The 26,317-nt window shown below is 38.2% G+C and overlaps 2 protein-coding genes and 1 pseudogene across 16 annotated transcripts in view; 2 read left to right on the top strand and 1 right to left on the bottom strand.

The window, feature by feature from the left end:
- LOC103792246 (uncharacterized) overlaps window positions 1–26,317 on the bottom strand; it is a 230,313-nt gene that overhangs the window by 134,627 nt on the left and 69,369 nt on the right. The gene's annotated exons all lie outside the window — the stretch shown is intronic.
- The window catches only part of LOC144582018 (uncharacterized), an 821,808-nt gene that overhangs the window by 767,429 nt on the left and 28,062 nt on the right, over window positions 1–26,317 (top strand). The gene's annotated exons all lie outside the window — the stretch shown is intronic.
- On the top strand, window positions 9,794–24,822 carry LOC108591097 (chromobox protein homolog 3 pseudogene; annotated as a pseudogene). The gene has a single exon (XR_013533677.1). The product of XR_013533677.1 is annotated as a chromobox protein homolog 3 pseudogene (transcript).

Genomic DNA, 26,317 nt, shown 5'->3' with positions numbered 1-26,317 from the left:
GAAACAGTGGCTATCATACGTGCCCAACATCCAATCTGTACAACAGTAGTATCACTCTGAGAAAGATATCACTGTCCTCATGCCCAGGTCTAGAGCACTGGCACAATGAGAAAAGCGGCCCAAAAGAGCAGACAGTTCTAATGCTCTCCCAATGGGGCTGACTTTATTTAGAGCACAGTGCAGAAGGTTCAAGCTTTTGAATGTTGTCAATATCAGTGAATATTCTGCCCATCAGCAATTCAGAGGAGGCTGGTATTTCATGATAAGAGTAAGCAAAATTGCAGATAAGCTAGAATTTTAACCCACAAAGGAAAGAAAGCATTAGCCCTCCTGGGGTAAGAATGTCTCGCCCTCTGCTGGCAAGATGCCTGAATAGGAACAGCTCTGGTCTGCAGCTCCCCATGAGACAAACCCAAAATGTGGGTGATTTTCTGCATTTTCAGCTGAGACCAGGAGATTCTCTCGTGTGCCTACACCACCAGGGCCCTGGGTTTCAAGCATAAAATTAGGGGGCTGTTTGGGCAGACACCGAGCTAGCTGCAAGAGTTTTTATTTGTACCCCAGTGCCTGGAACTCCAGGGAGACAGAACCCTTCACGGCCCTGGAAAGGAGACAAAAGCCAGGGAGCCAAGGGGTCTCACTCAGAGGGTCCTACTCCCATGAAGTCCAGCAAGCTAAGATCCACTGGTTGGAAATTCAGTCTGAATGAAGTCAATGTGGGACACTTGAGCTTGGTGTGGGGAGGGGCTTCTGCCATTACTGAGGCTTGAGTAGGCAGTTTTCCCCTCAACAGTGTTAACAAAGCCATCAGGAAGTTTGGACTCTGCAGAGCTCACTGGAGCACAGCAAAGTGGCTGTGGCCAGACTGCCTCTCGGATTCCTTCTCACTGCACAGGACATCTCTGAAAGAAAGGCAGCAGCCCAAGTCAGGGGCTTATAGATGAAACTCTCATCTCCCTGGGACAGAGCACATGGTGGGAGGTGCGGCTGTGGGTTCAGCTTTGGCAAACTTAAGCAGGATCTCCCAGCACAGCACGGAAGCTCGGCCAAGAGACAGACTGCCTCCTCAAGTTGGTCCCTGACCCCTGTGCCTCCTGACTAGAAGACACCTCCCAACAGGGGTCAACAGACACCTTATGCAGGAGAGCTCTAGCTGGCATCAGGCAGGTAATTCTCTGAAACGAAGCTTCCAGAGGAAGGAGCAAGCAGCAGTCTTTGCTGTTCGGCAGCCTCCACTGGTGACAGCCAGCCCAACAGGGTCTGTAGTGGACATCCAACAAAGTCTAGCAGGCCTGCAGAAGAGGGGCCCATTAGAAGGAAAAGTAACAAACAGAAAGCAATAACATCAGCAAAAAGATGCCCACATCAAAACCCCATGTAAATGCCATCAGCATCAAAGATCAAAGGTAGTTAAATCCACAATGATGAGGAAAAACCAGCGCAAAAATGCTGAAAATTCCAAAAACCAGAATGGCTCTTCTCTCCAGCAAGGGCACAAAACTGGATGGAGAAAGACTTAGACGAATTGACAGAGTAGTCTTCAGAAGATGAATAATAACAAACTCCTCTGAGCTGAAGGAGCATGTGCTAACTCAATGCAAGGAAGGTAAGTACCTTGATAGAAGGTTACAGGAAATGTTAACTAGAATAACCAGATTAGAGAAGAGCACAAATGACCTGATGGAGCTGAAAAACAAAGCACAACAATTTCATGAAGCATACACAAGTATCAACAGCCAACTTAATCAATAAAAGGAAGAATATCAGAGACTGAAGACCAACTTAATCAATAAAAGGAAGAATATCAGAGACTGAAGACCAACTTAATAAAATAAAGGTGAACACAAGATTAAAGAAAAAGGAATGTAAAGGAATGAACAGACTTCCGCCAAGATGGCTGAGTAGAAAAACCTCCTGTAAGCAGGTCCCAGCAAGAGTGATCTCCACGTGTCCAACCAAGGTACCAGGTTCATGTCACTGGGACTGGTTAGACAGTGAGTACAGCCCAAGGAGGGGAAGCTGAAGCAAGGTCGGGTGTCACCTCACCTAGGAAGTGCAAGGGGCCAGAGAACTCCCTCTCCTAGCCAAGAGAAGCCATCAGGAACGTGTCCCAACACTCCGGCACTGTGACTCAGATACTGTGCTTTTCGCATGGTCATGATGACCCACAGACCAGGAGATTCCCTACCGTGCCCACAATACAAGTGCCCTGGGTTTCCAGGACAAAACTGGACAGCTGTTTTAGACGCAGCAGTTTTTGTTTTTTTTTTTTTCCCTCATACCAGAGTGGCACCTGGAAACGCAGAGATCACTCAGCTTATGAATTGCTCTTGCTGAAAACTGTGGACTGGAGGTTTTCCTATTTATCCATCTTGGAAGTCCTGTTTATTACCCTGAAAAAGAAGGGTAAGCCAGGGAGCCAAGTGATCTGGCTCAGCAGGTCTCACCCCCATAAAGACCAGCAAGCTAAGATCTACTGGCTTGAAATTCTTGCAGCCAGCACAGCAGTCTAAGCTCGACCTGGGATTTTCAAGCTTGGTGTGGGGAGGGACGCCCACCATTGCTGAGGCTTCTAACTCAGTTTTAACCTCTTCTGTGTAAACAAAATCTCCACAAAGTTTACACAGCAATTGGGTGGAGCCCACAGCAGCTCAGCAGGCAGACTGTCAACTAGACCCCCTTCTGGCTGGGCAGGGCATCTCTGAAAAAGGGCAGCAGCCCTTCAGGTATTTATAAATACAGTTTCCACCTTCCTGGGACACAGCAACTGGGAATGGGGCAGTTTTGGGTACTGCTTCAGGAAACTTAAACATCCTTGCCTGGAAGCTATGAAGGGAGCAACAGATCTCCCAGCACAGCACTTGAGCTCTGATAAGGGACAGACTGCCTCCTCAAGCAGCTCCCTGACCCCACTGTAACCTGAATGGGAGACACTTCATACAGGAGAGCTCTGACTGACATCTTACAGGTACCCTTCTGGGACAAAACTGCCAGAGGAAGGAACAGGCAGCAATCTTTGCTGCTATGCAGCACCCACATTTTCCCAGGCAAGAGGGGTCTGCAGTGGACCTGCAGCAGACCTGAAACAGAGGAGCCTGACTGTGAAAAGGAAAACCAACAAAGAGAAATAAACAATTTCAACATCAACAAAAGGATGTCCACTTAGAGAATCCATCTATAAGTCACCAACTTCAAAGACCGAAAGTAGACAAATCAGTGAAGATGGGAAGAAACCAGGCTGAAATCACCAAAAACCAGAATGCCTCTTCTCCAAGGAATCACAACTCCTCACCAGCAAAAGAACAAAACTAGATAGAGAATGATTTTGACAAACTGACAGAAGCAGACTTCAGGAAGTGGGTTATAACAAACTATTCCGAGATAAGGAGCATGTTCTAAACCAATGCAAGGAAACTAAGAACCTTGAAAAAAAGAGTAGATGAAATGCTAACTAGAATACCAGCTTAGAGAAGAACATAAACGACTTGATGGAATTGAAACATACAACACGTGAATTCATGAAGCTTACACAAGTTTCAATAGCCAAATTGAGCAAGTGGAATAAAGGATATCAGAAATTGAAGATCAACTCCATGAAATAAAATGAGAAGGCAAGATTAGAAAAAAATAGTGGAAAGAAATGAACAAAGCCTCCAAGAAATATGGCACTATATGAAAAGACAAAATCTACTTTTGATCAGTGTACCTGAAAGTGACAGGAGAATGAAACCAAGTTGGAAAACACTCTTTAGGATATTATCCAGAAGAACTTCCCCAACCTAGCAAGGCAGGCCAACATTCAAATCTAGAAAATACATAGACTACCAGAAAGATATTCCTTGAGAAGAGCAACTCCAAGGTACATAGTTGTCAGATTCACCAGGATTGAAATGAAGGAAAAAAATGCTAGGAGAAGCCAGAGAAAAGTCAGCATTACCCACAAAGGGAAGCCTATCACACTCACAGTGGACCTCTTGGCAGAAACTCTACAAGTCAGAAGATAGTGGGGGCCAATATTCAACATCCTTAAGAAATTTTCAACCCAGGATTTCATGTCCAGCCAAACTTAGCTTCATAAGCAAAGGAGAAATAAAATCCTTTATGAAGAAGCAATTGCTGAGATTTTGTCACTAGCAGGCAGGCCTGCCTTACAAGAGCTCCGGAAGAAAGCACTAAACATGGAAAGGAACAACCGGTACCAACCACTGCAAAAATGTATCAAATTGTAATGACCATTGACATTATGAAGAAACTGCATCAACTAATGGGCAAAACAATCAGCTAGCATAAAAAAAAGGCAGGATCAAATTCACATACAACAATATTAACCTTAAATATAAATGGGCTAAATGCAGCAATGGAAAGACACAGACTGGAAAAGTGGATAAAGAGTCAAGACCCATCCGTGGGCTGCATTTACGAGACCTATCATGTGCAAAGACACAAACAGGCTCAAAATAAAGGGATGGAGGAAGATTTACCAAGCAAATGTAGAACAACAACAAAAAAAAACCAGGGGTTGCAATCCTACTCTCAGATAAAACAGACTTTAACCAACAAAGATCAGAAGAAACAAAGAAGGGCATTACATTATGGTAAAGGGATCAATGCAACAAGAAGAGCTAACTATCCTAAATATGTATGCAGTAAATACAGGAGCACCCATATAAATAATGCAAGTTTTTAATGACCTATATACATAATGCAAGTTTTTAATGACCTACAAAGAGACTTAGACTCCCACACAATAATGGGACATGTTGACACACCACTGTGACAGATCAACGAGACAGAAAATTAACAAGGATATCCAGGACTTGAACTCAAATCTGGATCAAGTGGACCTAACAGACATCTGTAGAACGGTCCACCCCAAATCCACAGAATATACATTCTTCTCAGCACCACATAACACTTATTCTAAAATTGTCCACATAATTGGAAGTAAAACACTCCTCAGCAAATGACAAAGAATGCAAATCATTACAAACGGTCTCTCAGACCACAGTGCAATCAAATTAGAACTCAGGATTAAGAAATGCACTCTAAATTGCACACCTAAATGGAAACTAAACAACCTGCTCCTGAATGACTACTGGATAAATAATGAAATGAACGCAGAAATAAAGATGTTCTTTGAAACCAATGAGAACGAAGACAACATACCAGAATCTCCGGGACACATTTAAAGCAGTGTCTAGAGGGAAATTTATAGTACTAAATGCCCAGAAGAGAAGTGAGGAAAGATCTAAAATTGACACCCTAACAACATCATGATTGAAAGAATTAGAGTAACAAGATTAAACAGATTCAAAGCTAGCAGAAGACAAGAAATAACTAAGATCTGAAGGAGATATAGACACAGAAGCCCATTAAAAAAAAAAAAAAAAAATCAACAAATCCAGGAGCTGGCTTTTTGAAAAGATCAACAAAATAGACAGACCACTAGCTGGACTAATACAAAAGAAAGAAGAATCAAATAGGTGCAATAAAAACTAAAAGCGCTATCACCATCAATCCCACAGAAATACAAACTCCCATCAGGGATTACTATAAACACCTATATGCAAATAAACCAGTAAATCTATAAAAAAAAAAACTGGGGTCTATTGGGGGGAATAGGAAAGGGACAGCGGGGGGCGGGGAGCTGGGGAGGGATAGCATGGGGAGAAATGCCAGATGTGGGTGAAGGGGAAGGCAGCAAATCACACTGCCACGTGTGTACCTATGCAACTATCTTGCATGTTCTCCACATGTACCCCAAAACCTAAAATGCAATAAAAAAATAAAGCATTTCCCCATTGAATAGTTCTTAAAATGCATGTATAGTATTTCACTATATTTGCATACCATAATTTATTTAACCAACATCCTATTGTTGAGATTTAAAGATGTTTAGGGGAGGAAACAGCAAATAAGAACAATGCTGAAGATAGGGTTTTTCCACACATTCATGACTATTTCATAAGGATAAATTTTTATCAGTGAAATTGTTGGGTTAGAACCAAGAAAAACCTTAGACGACTTGATAAACATCATCAAGTTTTTTGTTTTTTTTTTTCCAGAAAGTTTGAACTAATTTTTACCTAACCCAGTATGAGAAGGCCCGTTTTGCCCTTTTATACTGAGAATTACTATTGCAGTCTTTAGAATGGGATCCATGAAAATCATGTCTCACTGATGTTTCAGTGTTTATTTACTAATGTTATCTTTACATTTTTCCTGTATTCACTAGCTGTTTGTATTTCTTCTTTTGGGAGTTTCCTTTTCATATCCTCTTCTCTTTGACTTCTAGAGTAGAAGGATTTATCACTCAGGTGTTTATAGAAGAATCATATGACGGATAATGCAAAACCCTGTTTTTGGTGAAAGTAAATGTTTCTCAACACCAACCCTGGACCAAATGCTTGTTACATTAAATGTCAACTCAATAAAACTTTTCTGCAAGGACCAGGAAAAAAAAAAAAAAAAAGGATAAATTTTGAGAAACTTACATCCTCCCAAGAGTAAACCAGGAAGAAGCTGAATCTCTGAATAGACCAATAAAATGGTCTGAAATTCAGATAGCAGTTAATACCCTAGCAACCAAAAAAAATCCAGGACCAGATGGTTTCAAACAGAATTTTACCAATCACATAAAGAGGGGCTGGTATCAGTCTTTCTGAAACTCTTCCAAACAATACAAAAAGAGGGAATCCTCCCTAACTCATTTTAAGAGACCACAATCATCATGATACCAAAACCTGGCAGAGACACATTTTAAAAGAAAATTTCACGCCAATATCTATGATGAACATTGATGTGAAAATCCTCAATAAAATACTGGCAAACTGAATCCAACACCACATCAAAAACCTTATCCATCACGATCAAGTTGGATTCATCCTTGGGATGCAAGGCTGGTTAAACATATGCAAATCTAGTAATCCATCACATAAATAGAACCAAAGAAAAAAAACACATGATTATCTCAATAGATGCAGAGAAGGCCTTTCACAAATTTCAACAGCCCTTTATGCTAAAAATTCTCAATAAATTGGGTATCAATGAAACATATCTCAAAATAGTGAGAGCTATTTATGACAAATCCCCAGCAGATATCATACTGAACAGGCAAAACCTGGAAGCATTCCCTTTGAAAACTGACACAAGACAAGGATGCCCTCTCTCACAACTCCTATTCAACATAGTATTGGAAGTTCTGGCCAGGACACTCACGCAAGAAAAAGAAAGGTTATTCGTTAAGAAGAGAGGAAGTCAAATTTTCTCTATTTGCTGATGACATGATTGTATATTTAGAAGACCCTATCATCTCAGCCCAAAATCTCCTTAAGCTGATAAGCAACTTCAGCAAAATCTGAGGATACAAAATCAATGTGCAAAAATCACAAGCATTCCTATAAACTGAACAGTCCAACACAGAGCCAAATCACGAGTGAACTCCTTTTCACAATTGCTACAAAGAGAATAAAATACCTAGGAATACAACTAACAAGGGATGTGAAGGACTTTTTCAAGGAGAACAACAAATCACAGCTCAAGGAATTAAGAGAGGGTACAAACAGATGGAAAAAAAATTCTACACTTATGGTTAGAAAGAATCACTATCGTGAAAATGGCCATACTCCCCGAAATAATTTATAGATTCAATGTTATCCCCATCAAGCTATCATTGACTTTCTTCACAGAATTGGAAAAATACACCTTAAACTTCATATGGAACCAAAAAAGAGCCTGTATAGGCAAGATAATCCTAAGCAAAACAAAACAAAAACAAACAAACAAAAAAACCTATGGACTTCAAACTTGTATAAGGATACAGTAATCAAAACAGTATGGTATTGGTATTAAAACAGAGATATAGACCAATGGCACAGAACAGAGGTTTCAGAAATAATGCTACACATCTATAACTATCTGATCTTTGACAAACCTGACAAAAACAAGCAATGGGGAAAGGATTCCTTATTTAATAAATGGTGTTGGGAAAACTGGCTAGTCATATACAGAAAGCTGAAACTAGATCCTTTCCTTACACCTTATACAAAAATTAACTCTAGATGGAGTAAAGATTTAAACATAAGACCTGACATCATAACAAACTCTAGAAGAAAACCTATGCAATACCATTCAGGACATAGGCATGGGTAAGGACTTCATGACTGAAACACCAAAAGCAATGGCAACAAAAGCCAAAATAGACAAATGGGATCTAATTAAACTTAAGAGCTTCTGCACAGCAATAGAAACTATCAATGGAGTATACCAGCAACCAACAGAATGGGGAAAAAAATTTGCAATTTACCCATCTGACAAAAGGCTAATATCCAGAATCTACAAAGAACTTAAACTAATTTACTAGAAGAAAACAAACAACCCCACCAAAAAGTGGACAAAGGATATGAACAGACACTTCTCAAAAGAAGACATTTATGCAGTCAAAAAACATATGAAAAAAGGTTCATCATCACTGGTCATTAGAGAAATGCAAATCAAAACCACATTGAAATACCACCTCATGCCACTTAGAATGGGAATCATTAAAAAGTCAGGAGATAACAGATGCTGGTGAGGATATGGAGAAATAGGAACACTTTTACACTGTTGGTGGGAGGGTAAATTAGTTCAACCATTGTGGAAGACAGTGTGGCGATTCCTCAAGGATCTAGAAACAGAAATACCATTTGATGCAGCAATGCCATTTCTTGGTATATACCCAAAGGATTATAAATCATTCTATTATAAAGATACATGCACACATATGTTCACTGCAGCACTGTTCAAAATAGCAAATACTTGGAACCAACCTAAATGCCCATCAATGATAGACTGGATAAAGAAAATGTGGCACATGTACACCATGCAATACTATGCAGCCATAAGGATAGGTTCATGTCTTTTGCAGGGACATGGCTGAAGCTGGAAATCATCATTCTCAGCAAACTGACACAAGAACAGAAAACCAAACACTGCATGTTCTCACTCATAAGTGGGTATTGAACAATGGGAACACATACCAGGGCCTGGTGGATGGGGTGTTAGGGGAGGAATAGCAAGGGGTGGGGGGATTGGGGAGGGACAGCATTAGGAGAAACACCTAATGTAGATGATGGGGTGATGGATGCAGCAACCATCACCATGGCATGTATATACCTAGGCAACAAACCAGCAGGATCTGCACATGTACCCCAGAACTTAAAGTATAATACACAATCTTTTTTTAAAAAATCAGGATACAACAGATGCCAGAGAGGACATGGAGAAATGGGAATGCTTTTACACTGTTGGTGGGAGGGTAAATTAGTTCAACCATTGTGGAAGACAGTGTGGCTATTCCTCAAGGATTTAGAAATAGAAATACCATTTCACCCAGCAATCCCATTATACTTGATATATATGCAAAGCATTAAAAATCATTCTGTTATAAAGACATATGCACATGTATGTTTTTGTGGCATGGTTCATAATAGCAAAGACTAGGAATTGACACAAATGCCCATCAGCGATGGACTGGATAAAGAAAATGTGGCACATATACACCATGGAATACTATGGAGCCATAAAAAAGGATGAGTTCATTCCTTTTGCAGGGGCATGGATGAAGCTGGAAATTATCATTCTTAGCAAACTGACACAAGAATAGAACACCAAACACTGTATGTTCTCACTTATAAGTGGGTGTTGAACAATGAGAACACATGAACACAGGGAGGGGAACATCACACACTGGGGCCTGTCAGGGGGTGGGGGGCTAGGGGAAGTATAGTAGGGGATGGGAAGGTTGGGGAGGGATTTCATTAGCAAAAATACCTAATGTATCATGGTGTGAAGGATGCATCACCCCATAGCAAGTGTATACCTTTGTGACAAACCCAGAACTTAAAGTATAATAAATAAATTGAAAAAAAAAAAAAAAGGGAATGAAGAAAGCCTCCAACAAATAAGGGACTCTGTGAAAAGAACAAATCTACATTTGATTGTTATACCTGAAAGTGACAGGGAGAATGTAACCAAGTTGGAAAACACGTGTCAGGATATTATCCAGAAGAACTTCACCAACGTAGCAAGGCAGGCCAATACTCAAAATCAGGAAACACAGAGAACACTTCTAAGATACTCCTTGAGAAGAGCAACCCCAAGATATATAATCATCAGACTCTCCAAAGTTGAAATGAAGGAAAAAAATGTTAAGGGCAGCCAGAGAAAAAAGGGCAGACGACCTACAAATGGAATCCCATCAGACTAACAGTGGATGTCTCTGAAAAAAAAACCTACAAGCCAGAAGAGAGTAGGGCCAATATGCAACACTATTAAAGAAAAGAGTTTTCAACCTGATTGCAAAAACTAATGAGCTAAGCTTCAGAAGGGAAGAAGAAATAAAATCCTTTACAGATAAGCAAATGCTGAGGAATTTTGTCACCAACAGGCCTGTCTTATAAGAACTCCTGAAGAGGCCGGGTGCAGTGGCTCAAGCCTGTAATCCCAGCACTTTGGGAGGCCGAGGTGGGTGGATCATGAGGTCAACAGATCGAGACCATCCTAGTCAACATGGTGAAACCCCATCTCTACTAAAAATACAAAAAATTAGCTGGGCATGGTGGCGCGTGCCTGTAATCCCAGCTACTCAGGAGGCTGAGGCAGGAGAATTGCCTGAACCCAGGAGGTGGGGGTTGCAGTGAGCCGAGATTGGCCTTGCAGTCTAGCCTGGGTAACAAGAGCATAACTCCATCTCAAGAGACTCCTGAAGAAAGCACTAAATATGGAAAGGAACAACCAGTAGCAGCCACTGAAAAACCATAACAAAATATAAAGACTAATGGCCACATGGGAAAAAAAACCTACATCAATTAATGTGCAAAATTACTAGCTAGCATCATGATGATGGGATCAATTTCACACCTAACAATATTAACCTTAAATGTAAATGGGCTACATTCCCCAATTAAAAGACACAGACTGGCAAATAGAGTCAAGACCCATTGGTGTGCTGTATTCAGGAGACTCATCTCACATGCAAAGACGCATATAGACTCAAAATAAAGGGATGGAGGAATATTTACCAAGCAAAAGGAAAGGGAAAAAAAGCAGGGGTTACAATCCTAGTCTTTGATGAAATAGACTTTAAATCAACTAAGATTTAAAAAGACAAGGAAGGACATTACATAATGGTAAATGAATCAATGAATCAATGCCACAAGAAGAGTTAACTATCCTAAATATATATACACCTAATACAGGAGCACCCAGATTTATAAAGCAAGTTCTTAGAGATCTACAAAGAGACTCAGACTCCCATAAAATAATAGAGGGAGATTTTAACACCCTGCTGTCAATATTAGACAGATCACCAAGACAGAAAATTAACAAGTATATTCAGGACTTGAATCAGCTCTGCACCAAGAGGACCTATTAGACAAAAAAAGGACTCTCACCTTAAATCAACAGAATATACACTCCTCTCAGTGCCACAGAGCACTTACTCTAAAATTGACCACATAGTTGGAATTGAAAAACTCCACAGCAAATGCAAAAGAACAGAAATTGTTAAAAAACAGTCCTCTCAGACCACAGGGCAATTGAATGAATTAGAATTTAGGATTAAAAAAACTCACTCCAAACTGCACAACTACATGGAAACTTAACAACCTGCTCCTGAATGACTACTGACTAAATAACAAAATTAAGGCAGAAATAAATAAGTTTTTGAAACCAATGAGAACAAAGACACAATGTATCAGAATATCTGGGACACAGCTAAAGCAGTGTTAAGAGGGAAATTTATAAAACGAAATGCCCACATCGGAAAGCAGGAAAGATCTAAAATTGACACCAAAGCATCACAATGAAAACAACTAGAGAAGCAAAAGCAAATTTAAAAGCTAACAGAAGACAAGAAATAACTAAGATCAGAGCAGAACTGAAGGATATGAGAGATATGAAAAATCCTTTGAAAAAAATCAGTGAATCCAGGAGCTGGTTTTTTAAATAAATTAACAAAATAGATGGGTTACTAGCCAGACTAATAAAGAAGGAAAGAGAGAAGAATTAAAGAGACACAATAAAAAATGATAAAGGGGATATCACCACTGATCCCACAGACATCCAAACTACCATCAGAGAATACTATAAACTCCTCCATGCAAATAAATTAGAAAATCTAGAAGAAATTGATAAACTCCTGGACATATGCACCACCCAAGATTAAACCAGGAAGAAGTCAAATCCCTAAACAGACCAATAACAAGCTCTGAAACTGAGGCAGTACTTAATAGCCTACCAACCAAAAAAAAAGCCCAGGACAAGATGGATTCACAGCTAGATTCTACCAGAGGTACAAAGAGGAGCTGGTACCATTCCTTCCAAAACTATTCCAAACAATACAAAATGAGGGAACCCTCCCTAACTCATTTTATGAAGCCAGCATAATTCTGATACCAAAACCTGGCAGAGACACAATTGAAAAGAAAATTTCAGACCAATATCCTTTATGAATATTGAGGCAAAAATCCTCTTTAAAATACTGGCAAACCAAATCCAGCAGCACATCAAAAAGCTTATCCTCTATGATCAAGGTGGCCTCATTGCTGGGATGCAAGCCTGGTTCAACATATACAAATCAACAGATGTAATCCATTACATAAGCAGAACCAATGATTAAAAACCACATGATTATCTCAATAGATGCAGAAAACACCTTTGATACAATTCAACACTGCTTCATGATAAAAAACAGTCAATAAAAATAGGTATTAATGGAACGTATCTCACAAGTATAAGAGCTATTTATGACAAACCCATAGCCAATATCATACTGAATGTGCAAAACCTGGAAGAATTCCCTTTGAAAACTGGCACAAAACAAGGATGCCCTCTCTCACCACTCCTATTCAACATAATATTGGAAGTTCTGGCCAGAGCAATCAGGCAAGAGAAAGAAATAAAGGTATTCAAATTGGGAGAGAGGAAGTCAAATTGTCACTGTTTACAGATAACATGATCATATATTTAGAAAATCCCATCATCTCAGCCCAAAAACCCCTTAAGCTAATAAGCAACTTCAGCAGTCTCAGGAAACAACTCAATGTGCAGGAATCACAAGCATTCCTACACACCAATAATAGAGAGCCAAATCACGAGTTAACTGCCATTCACAACTACAACAAAGAAAATAAAATACAAGGGAGGGAGAAGGACCTCTTCAAGGAAAACTACAAACCACTACTCAGAGAAAAAAGAAAGGATATAAACAAATGGAAAAACATTCCATGCTCATGGATAAGAAGAATCATTATCATGAAATGGCCATAATGCCCAAAGTAGTTTTTAGATTCAATTCTATTCCCATCAAACTACCATTGACTTTCTTCACAAAACTAGAAAAAAACTAATTTAAATTTCATATGGAACCAACAAAGAGTCTGTATAGCCAAGACGATCCTAAGCAAAAAGAACAAAGATGGAGGCATCACTCTACCTGACTTCAAGTTATACTACAAGGATACAGTAACCAAAAGAACATGGTACTGCTACCAAAACAGATAAATAAACCAATGGAACAATACAGAGGCCTCAAAAGTAACACCACCATCTACAACGATCTGATCTTCAACAAATCTGACAAAAGCAATGGGGAAAGGATTCCCTATTTAACAAGTGGTGCTGGGGAAACTGGCTAGCCACATACAGAAAACTGACACTGGACCCCTTCCTTACACCTTATACAAAAATTAACTCCATATGTATTAAAGACTTAAATGTAAAACCTAAAACTATAAAAACCTTAGAAGAAAACATACGCAATACCATTCAGGATATAGGCATGGGTGAAGACTTCATAACAAAAACACCAAAAGCAATGGCAATAAAAATCAAAATTGACAAATGGGATTTAATTAAACTAAAGAGCTTTTTTTAAAATTGCATTTTAGGTTTTGGGGTACATGTGAAGAACATGCAAGACTGTTGCATAGGTACACACGTGGCAGTGTGATTTGCTGCCTTCCTCCCCATCATCTATATCTGGCATTTCTCCTCATGGTATCTCTCCCCAACTCCCCAACCCCCACTGTCCCTCCCCTAGTTCCCCCCAACAGACCCCAGTGTGTAGTGCTCCCCTCCCTGTGTCCATGTGTTCTCATTGTTCAACACCCTCCTATGAGTGAGAACATGCAGTTAAACTAAATAGCTTTTCCACAGCAAAAGAAACTATTATCAGTGAACTGGCAACCTATAGATGGGAGAAAATTTTTGCAATCATATCCAACTGACAAAGGGCTAATATCCAGAATCTACAAAAAACGTTAAATGAATTCACAAGAAAAAACAAGCAACCCCATCAAAAAGTGGGTGAAGGATATTAAAAGACACTTCTCAAAGGAAGACAAGAAAGCAGCTAGGAAACATGAATAAAAGCTCATCATTACTGGTCATTAGAGAAATGCAAATCAAAACCACATTGAGATAGCATTTCACCTCAGAATGATGATCATTAAAAAGTCAGAAAACAACAGAGGCTGGAGAGGATGTGGAGAAACAGGAATGTCTTTACACTGTTGGTGGGAGTGTAAATTACTTACACCACTGGAAGATAGTGTGGCAATTTCTCAAGGATCTGGAATTAGAAATACCATTTGATGCAGCAATCCCATCACTGAGTATATACCCAAAGGATTATAAATCATTCTATTATAAAGACACATGCACATGTATGTTTTTATGGCACTGTTCATAATAGCAGAGAACCAACCCAAATGCCCCTCAATGACAGACTGGATGAAAAAAATGTGGCACATATACACCATAAAATACTTGGCAGCCATAAAAAAGGATGAGTTCATTTCTTTTGTAGAAAGATGGGTGAAGCCATTATTCTCAGCAAATTAAAACATGAACAGAAAACCAAACACTGCATGTTTTCACTCAGAAGTGGGAGTTGAACAGTGGGAATGTATGGACACAAGGAGGAGAAAATCATCCACCAGAGTCTGTCAGGGCTGGGGAGAAAGAGGAGTTAGAGTATTAGAACAAATAACTAATGCATGTGGGGCTTAAAGCCTAGATAACGGATTGAGGGTGCAGCAAACCACCATGACACAGGTATACCCATGTAACAAACCTGTACATTCTGCACGTGTATCCCAGAACTTAAAGTATAATAATAAGAGAAGAAGAACAAGTCTTAATGACTGGCATCAATGATTATCCCAACAAACCTTCTTAATTTGGTCAGACTGTGCGGCAACTTATACCTTTGGGCATTGTTGAAAACAATGGCGCAATTATTGGAGGCCAACAGCTGTGTATGGCACCAATATAGGCAGACCAATTAGAAGCTCAACAGAAATAAGAAAAGATAACTAAAACCACTTTTATCCATGGAAGTTGGTGGTGGATAGGTTGACTGTGCACATACCCAAAGCTGTGACCTCTGAGATGCAACATCAGAGGAGGTACAATAGAGTGACTGACTTCACTGAAATACTAAGTCACTAAATGAATAAGTAAAAATTTAAAAAACTACAAACCTCTGGTTGGGAGAAAATAAATCAGTATCCAGAGTTGCAACAAGAAATTATTCACACGTCCATAGTAAAAACTGAAAAGCTCACAAGACATGAAAACACATAGGAGACCACAACATATAGATGGAGGAGAAAGTAGGCAGCAGAGACTTACTTTGAAAAGGCCCCAATGTCATATTTGCCCCACAGATACTTCAAACTAGCTAAAATGAATGTATTTTAAGAACAAATAGAAACCATGCTTAAAGAAACAAAGAAAGGTCTGATGACAATACCTCATAACATAGACAGTATCAATAAAGATATAGAAATTATAGAATGGAACCAAATATATATTGTAGAGTTGAAGAATACAATAACTAAAATTAAAAACTCACTAAGAGGACTCAGCATAAAATTTGAGCTAGCAGAGTCAGTATATTTGAAGATAGATCAATAGAGATTAAGCAATCTAAAGAACAGAGAGGTAAAAGAATTTACAAAATGAACAGAGCCTCAGAAAAAGGTAATATATCATTAAACATGCCAACATATGTGTAATGGAAATAGGAGAAGGTAAGAAAGAAAAAAATAGTATTTGGAAACAAATAAATAAAATCTTCAGAAATTTGATAGAAAACCTAAATCCACAAATCTAAAAATTTAGCTGTAAGTATGATCAATACAGAGATCTACCTCCAGAGCCATCACAGAAAATATTCTAAAATACAAAGAGAAAATTTTGAAAGCAGTAGGAGAATCTTACTAGGAAATGCAATGAAATTAACAGCAGACTTTTCAACAAAAGCTGTAGAGGCCAGGAGAAAAACACTCACAAAGTTCTAAAAAGAAAAAAAAAAAAAAAACACCAACCAAGAAATTTATATCCAGCCACACTATATTTTTTAAATGGAGGAGGTAAAACTAAGACATCACTAGATAAACAAAAAGGGAAAGAATCTGTTGTCTGCAGAAACACCTTACAGGAAATACTACAGAGTTATTCAGGATGAAAGTAATTGACACAAAATCTACATACAAAATAAATAGTATCAATAAAGGTAATTACACAACATCTACATACAAAATAAATAGTATCAATAAAGGTAATTACTTAATTACTAAAGACAGTAAATTGCATATTTTTTCTAATTAAATTATTTAAATGGCAAGTATATAAAATAATAATTATACAGTTGTGTTTGTGGACCTATAACATATGTATATACAATATATGAAATTTATATATAAATTTATATATATATATATATATAAAACAATAAAAACACAAAGGACCAGGTGGGCACAAATTTGTACTGTAGCAAAGAAAAGACATTAGATGTTATAACCACAAAATGAAGTTAAGGAAAGCAGAAAAACTAAGTAAATAGTAATTATAACAAGGGCAATAAATATCTTATTTTGTTTTCTCAGCTTATTTAAATGACATAAAACCATATAAAGTAATAATTACAATGTATGATTGTATTTTGTAACCAAAGTAAACATAATATATACAATATATAAATAATATAATAATGTATGATTGTATTATATAACCAAAGCAAGCATAATATATACAGTAATAATAGCAGGAAAAAAGAGAGGAGAAAATACAGCTATATAGGAGGAGCATCACTGAGGAAGGCCAGATGTTGGGCTTCTAAATATTTTGTTACAGATTTTAAATATGTTAAAAAACTATAAGAAACAATGCCTAAGGAAATATAAGTATGAGAAACAAAAATAAACACAAACTCTAGATTTAAAAATGCAATAACTGAAACAAAAAACACACTATAGGATAGAGAGCCACATAGCATGTTTAGTTGGCAAACTTGAAAATAGGATAAAAAAAATCAGCAAACTTCAAGACAGGTCAACTGAGACTATTTAGAAACAGAAGAAGGCTGGAGAAATAAGAGAGCCTCAGAGACCTGTGGTACATCATCAAGTACATCAACATATGCATAATGAAAATTCTCAAAGAAAAGGTGAAAAGGGAATAAAATTAATACTTGAAGAAATAATGGTCAAGCCCCTAGTTTCAGGGAAAAACATTAATATTTACATCCAAGAAGCACAACACACTCTAGATGGAATTAATTTTAACAGATTTACACTTAGCTGTATCAAAATCAAATTATTAAAAGACAAGTCCTCAAAGGTCAAGAAAAGCAATGTATCACAAGTGATGGGCAATATTAACAGCTGATTTCTCATTCAGAGACTATGGAGGCTAAGAGGAAGTGGGACAATGTATACAAAGCCCTCAACAGTAAAGACGGTCAACCAACAATTCTAAATCTAGCAAAACTATCCTTCAAAAATTGGGAAGAAATTAAAACATTCCCACATAAACAAAAACTAGATTTATCACTAACCAACCTGACCTATATGCAAAATAAAGTCCTCTATCTGAAATAAAATAGTATGATACATTAACTCAAATCTACACAAAGATATAAAGAACACTGATAAAGACAAATACATAGGAAAATATAAAAACAGTTAAATGTGCTTTTGTTTGTAGATCTTATTGTCTTTTATGTGAGTTGAAATACAACTGTATAAAGCAGCAACTATAAGTATATGTTGATGGGCATACAATGTATAAAGAAATTACTTGTTACAATAATAGCACAAATCTTGCAGATGAGAAGAGAATATACCTATATAATAGCAAAATTTTTATATGCTACTGAAATTAAGTTAGTAGTAATGTGAACTAGCTTGTTATATGTTGAGATGTTAATTGTAATATCTAGGGAAACAACTAAGAATAACATGAAGAACACAGAAAAGAAAATAAGAGATTTAAGGTGGCATTTTTGAAAAAAAATTATTTCACAAAAGAAGGAATTAATTGAGAGATAGAGGAATAAAAATAACATGGGACCAGTAGAAAACAATTTAAAAAATGCTAGAGATGAATCCTATCTTATCAATCATTACATTGAATGTGAGTGAACTGAACACTTAAATCAAAAGGCAGAGATATGCAAAAAATGATTTTTAAGGAAAAAACCATGGCCTAACTATAACCATGATCTAACTATATGCTATGTAATTGAGACAAACATTAGATTCAAAGACACCCACAGGTTGAAATTAAAAAGGTAGAAAGTGATATACTATGTCAACAGTAAACAAAGAGAGCTCATATACTAATATCAAACAAAATAGACTTTAATACTTGTCACTAGAGACAAAGACAGACATTCTTTTATAATAAAAGGCTCAATCCATCGAGAAAATATAGCAGTATAAATCTGTATCCACTTAACACCATAACACCAAGAACTCAAAGCAAAAACTAATGGGATTGAAGGAAGAAACATTAATATTTGGAGGCTGCAATATTTCACTTTTAGTAATAGACAGACATTTAATCTACATATCTCTCTGAGCACTGCGTTAACTGAATTCCACACATACTAGTCTGTGGCATCATACATCCATTCATCTCAGAATATTGTTAAATACTGATATTTAGTAGTGTGTTGTTTGATCTCCAAATATTTGTGAATTTCCTACATTTCCTTCTCTTATTGATTTCTGATTTCATTCCATTGTACTCGGAGAATATATACTATATGATTTCTGCACTTTAAAATTCATTGAGACTTGTTTTATATCTTTGTATCTGATATATACAAAGCCATATATAGTCTATTCTGGAGAATATTCCATGTGCCCTTAAGTAGACTACATTTTTTATTGTTTGGAGTATTCTACAGACATCTGTAGGGCTATTAAGTCCATAGTTTTGTTAAAGTATTTTTTATGACATAGAGACGTTCATACACTTCCAAAAAATGATTCAAAAAGAAATAGAAAACCTGATTAGACCTAAAATAGGTAAAGAGATATAACTTGTAATCAACGAATTTCCCACATAGAGAAGTCCAGAACCTGATGGCTTTGTTGCTGAATTTTACCAAGCTTAAAAAAGAACGCCAATGCCATAGACCCATGACCCAGAGCAGCTAGCAGTTGGTGAATAGCAGCTCAGTCTGCAATAAAAAAATGGCCTCCAATGAAACTGCATTGCAAAAAATGGGAAAGAAACAGAATGAAAAGAGTAAAAACATTGAGGAGGCAGAATCTGGAGAATCTGTGGTGGAAGAAGTACTAGATTGATGGGTAGTGAATGGAAAGTGGAATATTTCCTGAAGTTGAAGCGATTTACAGATGCTGACAATACTTAGGAACCCAAAGAAAATTTACATTGTCCAGAGTTGATTGAAGCATTTAATTCTCAAATAACTGGCAAAGAGAAAAGACAGTACAAAAAAAAATATCTTTGGCAGTGAATCTGACAACAGCAAATCAAAGAAGAAAAGAGATACTGCTGACAAACCAAGAGGATTTGCCAGAGGCCTTGATCCTGAAAGAATAATGGGTGCCACAGATGGCAGTGGAGAACGGATCTCATGAAATGGAAAGATTAATATGAGGCGGACTTGCTGCTGGTGAAAGAGGCAAATAAGGAGTGTCCTCCTAAAATTGTAATTGCTTTTTATGAAGAAAGATTAACTTGGAAATCTTGTCCAGAGGATGAAGTTCAGTAATTGTTTACATTTTATATATACATTTACATATATATATATAATGTATATATAATGTAAACAATTTTATATATATATATATATAATTTGGGTCTTGGTTTTTTATTTACTAGTGTGACAAAATACCTACATCCTAATGAAAATCAAGTTTGATATGTACATTTTGAAAGTGGTGTTGGAAGAGTTGATGGAGTTTTACTTTTGCATCCATAGCACTGGTTACTTTGAACGAATAAAAGCTTTCTCTAGTTGCTTCCTAAAAAAAAAAAAAAAAATTGCCGAATCTGTCTCCAAGGCTTCCAAAAAAAAAAAAAAACTGAAGAGGATAAAACAGTTTGAATTCATTCCTTGATGCCAATATTACCTTGATATCAAAACCAAACAAAACATTCTAGGGGAAAAGATCTACAGACCAAAATTCTTTATGAATATAGTCATAGAATTCAACACATTACTGACCAGCCAAATCCAGCAACATATAAAAGACTGAAAATTTCCTCCAGATTGAAGGAAACTAAAAAGACACAATGACTAAACGTAATAGGGAATTATGGGGTTGGATCTTGGAAGAGAAAAAGAACTTTATTTAAAAACTGGTAATGTGTGAATGAAGTCTCCAGTTAACAGCATAGTGCCAATGTTAGTATCACTTTGATAATTTTACTGTGCTTGTATAGGATGCTATCATTAGGGAAAGCTAGGAAAATTAGGGAAAGGTTGACAGAAACTCTACCATCTATATAGTATGTTTAAAATTATTTCAAAATAAAATTTTTTTTTTGAGATGGAGTTTCGCTGTTGTTACCCAGGCTGGAGTGCAATGTCACGATCTCAGCTCACCGCAACCTCCGCCTTCTGGGTTCAGGCAATTCTTCTGCCTCAGCCTCCCGAGTAGCTGGGATTACAGGCATGCGCCACCATGCCCAGCTAATTTTTTGTATTTTTAGTATAACATTTTTAAAGAAAACCTCTCCCGAATCCAAATGTTCATCAGAAGTAGAAGAGATAAATAAATTATTGTAGTTACATTTTGATAAAATAGAGAAAGTGTAAAGGTAGACATAGAACATGCTGTCCATGTTCCATTTCTTCTCTTGCATTGTGGTTGCACAGCTTTAGGTTATTCACTTTGTGAGCGTACATCAAGATGTAATTCAACTGCACTGTTACATTTCAGACACAGCACTGGCTTTCAAATTCAAATGGTTCTATTAAAATCAAGATTCATGGGTCAGGTTTAAATCTAAGACCAATGCGGGGTGTGCCAAGATGGCCCAGAGGAGGTAACACCAGAATGCAGCTCCCAGCAAATGAGATGCAGAGGGCTAGAGGACTTCACGATTCCAAGTGAGGTGCTGCGTTTGCTTTGGTGGGACTGAGAGGGCACTGAAAATAGGCCAGGGAAGGAGCCACAGGGTGACAGCCATCCAGGGAGGGTGAACAGAGACAGGGTGAGGGGCATCCTCACCTGGAATGTGCAGCTGGCTCGGAGGGTTGGGGACTTTACCGCCTTGGTGCTCCGATTTGGATCCTATGCTTACCTCATCTCTCCTGCAACCCAGGGTCCACAAGTACCCTGCCAGACTGAGGGGTACCCGTGGGTTGTTGATGCAAATCTGAGCAATGGCTCCTGCCAAGTACCACAAGTTGTGGGCACAGACCTGAGCTATGGCTCCCTGCCGGGTGCTGCAAGTTGTCGGTGGGAGTCTGGACTAGCACCAGGTGGATGGACCGTCTCACAGAAAGAGGCAGAGTTGAAGGCAGGGAAACAGGCCATAAGACCTGGCAGGCCCCACCCCCACAAAACCCAGACTGAAGCCAACGCGCTGCAGAGCTTGGCAGCAAATACATCAGTTTGACCCCAACCGGGAAGATGGAGCTTGGGGAAGGAGAGATGCTATTGGGAAGGCGGGGCTAATCTCACCTGCAAACAAACTCCAGGGAAGAACCACCCACCCAGCAGCCTGACTGAATCACAGGCAGGTCAGCAGAAACTCTATAGGCCAAAAAAGATATACAGCTCCAACGGCAACAGAAAGGACATTCACTCAGAGATTACTCCTGGAATAACCAACTTCAAAGATCAAAGGGAAATAAATCCGTGAAGATAGGAAGAAACCAGTGCAAAACGGATGAAACCATCAAACACGAGAACACCGCTTCTCCTCCCACAGATCACAACTCCTCACCATCAAAGGTACAAAACAAGACAGAGAATGAGTTTGACAAACTGACAGACGCAGGCTTCAGAAAGTGGGTAATAACAAATTTCTCTGAGTTAAAAGACCATGTTCTAACCCAATGCAAAAAAACTAAGTACCTTAAAAAAAGGTTAGACAAAATGCTAACTAGAATAACCAGCTAAAAGAAGAACATAAATGACTTGATGGAGCTGAAAAACACAGGACAAGAACGTCACAAGGCATAAACAAGTTTCAACAGCCAAATTGATCAAGCAGAAAAAACGGATATCAGACATAGAAGATCAAATCAATGAAATAAAATGAGAAGGCAAAATTAGAGAAAAAAGAGTGAAAAAAATCAACAAATCCTCCAGGAACTATGGGATTACGTGAAAACACCTAATCTACGCTTGATTGATGTACCTGAATATGACAGAAAGAATGAATCCAAGTTGGAAAACACTCCTCAGGATATTATCCTAGAGAACTTCCCCAACCTAACAAGGCAGGCCAACATTCAAATCCAGGAAATACAGAGACCACCACAAAGATATTCATCAAGAAGAGCAACCCCAAGGCACATAATCATCAGATTTACCAGGGTTGAAATGAAGCAAAAAATCCTAAGGGCAGCCAGAGAGAAAGGTCGAGTCACCCACAAAGGAAAGACCATCAGATTCACAGTGGATCTCTCAGCAGAAACTCTGCAAGCTAGAAGGCAGTGGGGGCCAATATTCAACATCCTTAAAGAAAAGAACTTTCAACCCAGAATTTAATATCTGGCCAAACTAAGCTTCATAAATGAAAAAGAAATAAAATACTTTACAGACAAGCAATTGCTGAGAGATTTTTTTTGCTACAAGACCAGCCTTACAAGTGCTACTGAAGGAAGTACTAAACATGGAAAGAAACAACCAGTACCAGTCACTGAAAAAACGTACCAAATGGTAAAGAACAATGACACAAGGAAGAAACCATGTCAACTAATGGGCAGAACAACCAGCCAGTTACAAAATGGCAAGATCAAATTCAAACATAACAATATTAACGTTGAATGTAAATGGCCTAAATGCCCCAATCAAAAGACACAGACTGGAAAACTTGATAAAAATCAAGACCCATCAGTGTGGTGTATTCAGGAGATCCATCGTATGTGCAAAGACTCACATAGATTCAAAATAAAGGGATAGAAGATGATTTACCAAGCAAATGGAGAGAAAAAAAAAAAAGCAGGGGTAGCAGTCCTAGTCTCTGACAAAATTGACTTTAAACCAACAAAGATCAAAAGAGACAAGGGCATTACATAATGGCAAAGGATCAATACAACCAGAAGAGCTAACTATCCTAAATATATATGCACCCACTACAGGAGCACCAAGATACATAAAGCAAATTCTTAATGACCTGCAAAGAGACTTGGACTCCAACACAATAATAGTGGGTGACGTTAACACTCCACTGACAATATTGGACAGATCAATGAGACAGAAAGTCAACAAGGATATCCAGGACTTGAACTCAGATCTGGACCAAGAAGACCTCATAGACATATACAGAACACTCCACCCCAAATCCACAGAATACACATTCTTCTCAGCACCACATCACACTTATCTAAAATTGACCACATAATTGGAAGTAAATCACTCCTCAGCAAATGCAAAAAAAAAAACAAAAAAAAAAACCAGAAATCCTAACAACCAGTCTCTCAGACCACAGTGCAATCAAATTAGAACTCAGGATTAAGAAAAGCCCTCAAAACCACACAGTCACATGGAAACTGAACAATTTGCTCCTGAATGACAAATGGATAAACAATAAAATGAAGGCAGAAATAAAAATGTTCTCCGAAACCAATGAAAACGAAGACACAATGTACCAGAACCTATGGGACACATTTAAAGCCATGTCTAGAGGAAAATTTATAGCAATAAATGCCCACATGAAAAACAAGGAAAGACCTAAAATCAACATCCTGTTGTCAAAATGGAAAGAGCTAGAGGAGCAAGATCATAAAAACTCAAAAACAAGAAGAAGACAAGAAATAACTAAGATCAAAGCAGAACTGAAGGAGATAAGAATAGAAATAAAGGATGTGATTGTGGACAGGAGATGCCGTTTTATTTGGTTCATTAATTCTATAAGGCCATAAAACAGGTGATATAAACAGAAATACCATTTGACCCAGTAATCCCATTACTGGGTATATATGCAAAGGATTATAAATTGTTCTATTACACATACGTTACACATGCACACGTATGTCATTGCAGCACTTTTCACAACAGCAAAGACTTGGAACCAACCCAAATGTCCATCAATGATAGACTGGATAAAGAAAATGTGGCACATATACACCATGGAATACTATGCAGTCATAAACGAGGATGAGTTCGTGTCCTTTGCAGGGACATGGATGAAGCTGTAAATCATCATTCTCAGCAAACTGACACAAGAACAGAAAACCAAACACCACATGAACAGAACACAAGAACAGAACACCAAACCCACTCATAGGTGGGTGTTTGACAATGAGAACACATGGACACAGGGAGGGGAACATCACAACTGGGGTCTGTTGGGGTTTGGGGGACTAGTGGAGGGATAGCAGGGGTTGGGGCATTGGGGAGGGATAACATTGGGGGAAATACCTAACGTAGGTGACATGAGGATGATGCAGCAAAACACCATGGCATGTGTAGACCTATCTTACAATCTTGCAAGATCTGCACATGTACCCCAGAACTTAAAGTATAATTTTTAAGAAAAGAAAAATAAAATAAATAATAGCATCTTCTAAACAGCAGCAGAAAACTTGGAAGCTAGCCCTTATAGCTGAAATGTCATTTGTATGGCTTATCAGAGAATAAAATGAAGATTCCTCTAAAAAAAAAACAAAAAAGGTAATATAAAAAGTTTCCATGATTCTATTTATATGTACATGAGAAGGAACTTCCAGGTGCTACTGTAATTCCTTAACATATTGTTTCAATAGCACTAATTTAATGTCGATATACTCTAGATGAAGTCTTACATTGTTGATCTATCACTGATCTCTTGGAACCTCAACTCACTTTCCTCTTGGGGCTTTGGATTTGACATTGCAGTTGACCTTTTATGTAGTAATTGACAAGTGCCAGGGTAATGATGAATCAGAATCTACCCCAGGTCCAAGCATTCTGAATAATTCTTGATTGTCCATATTGAGTCAAATGGTAGGCATTTCCTATCACCTATTTCCATTCAACAAGAGCACTACATTCATTTAGCTAAACTGATTCCAAAGAGTAAAAGTGCACTGATTGCAACTAATTTCAAAATGTGTATTATTATTATTTTTCTGAGACAGAGTCTTGCTTTGTTGCCTAGGCTGGAGTGCTGTGGTGTGATCTCAGCTCAATGCAACCTCTGCCTCTTCCCAGACTTAAGCGATTCTCTTGCCTCAGCCTTCCAAGTAGCTGAGATTATAATGCCTGCCACCATGCTGGGCTAATTTTTGTATTTTTAGTAGAGATGTTTTAGCATGTTGCCCAGGCTGGTCTTGAACTCCTGACCTCAGGTGATATGCCTGCCTCAGCCTCCAAAAGTGTTGGGATTACAGGCATGAGCCAACGTGCCCAGCCATCAAAATGCTTTTTATTTCTGCGTATGTTGAATACTTTCTGCAATTAAAAAGTTTTGAAGGTAAAATTACAAATCTTGAAATTAAGGCAAAAATGGGGCTGGGCACAGTGGCTCATGCCTGTAATCCCAGCACTTTGAGAGGCCGAGGCGGGTGGATCACGAGGTCAAGAGATCGAGACCAACCTGGTCAACATGGTGAAACCCCATCTCTACTAAAAATACAAAAAATTAGCTGGGCATGGTGGCGCGTGCCTGTAATCCCAGCTACTCGGGAGACTGAGGCAGGAGAATTGCCTGAACCCAGGAGGCGGAGGTTGCAGTGAGCCAAGATCGTGCCATTGCACTCCAGCCTGGGTAACAAGAGCGAAACTTCCGTCAAAAAAAAAAAAAAAAGGCAAAAATGTAAAAGAGCCAAAATTGTAAATCAAGTATTTGAAAA

This window comes from Callithrix jacchus, chromosome 4 (assembly GCF_049354715.1).
Source record: "Callithrix jacchus isolate 240 chromosome 4, calJac240_pri, whole genome shotgun sequence".
Classification (NCBI taxonomy): Eukaryota; Metazoa; Chordata; class Mammalia; order Primates; family Cebidae; genus Callithrix; species Callithrix jacchus.
Note: the sequence above shows the minus strand (reverse complement) of the source record. Positions and strands in the feature narration are given on the sequence as shown.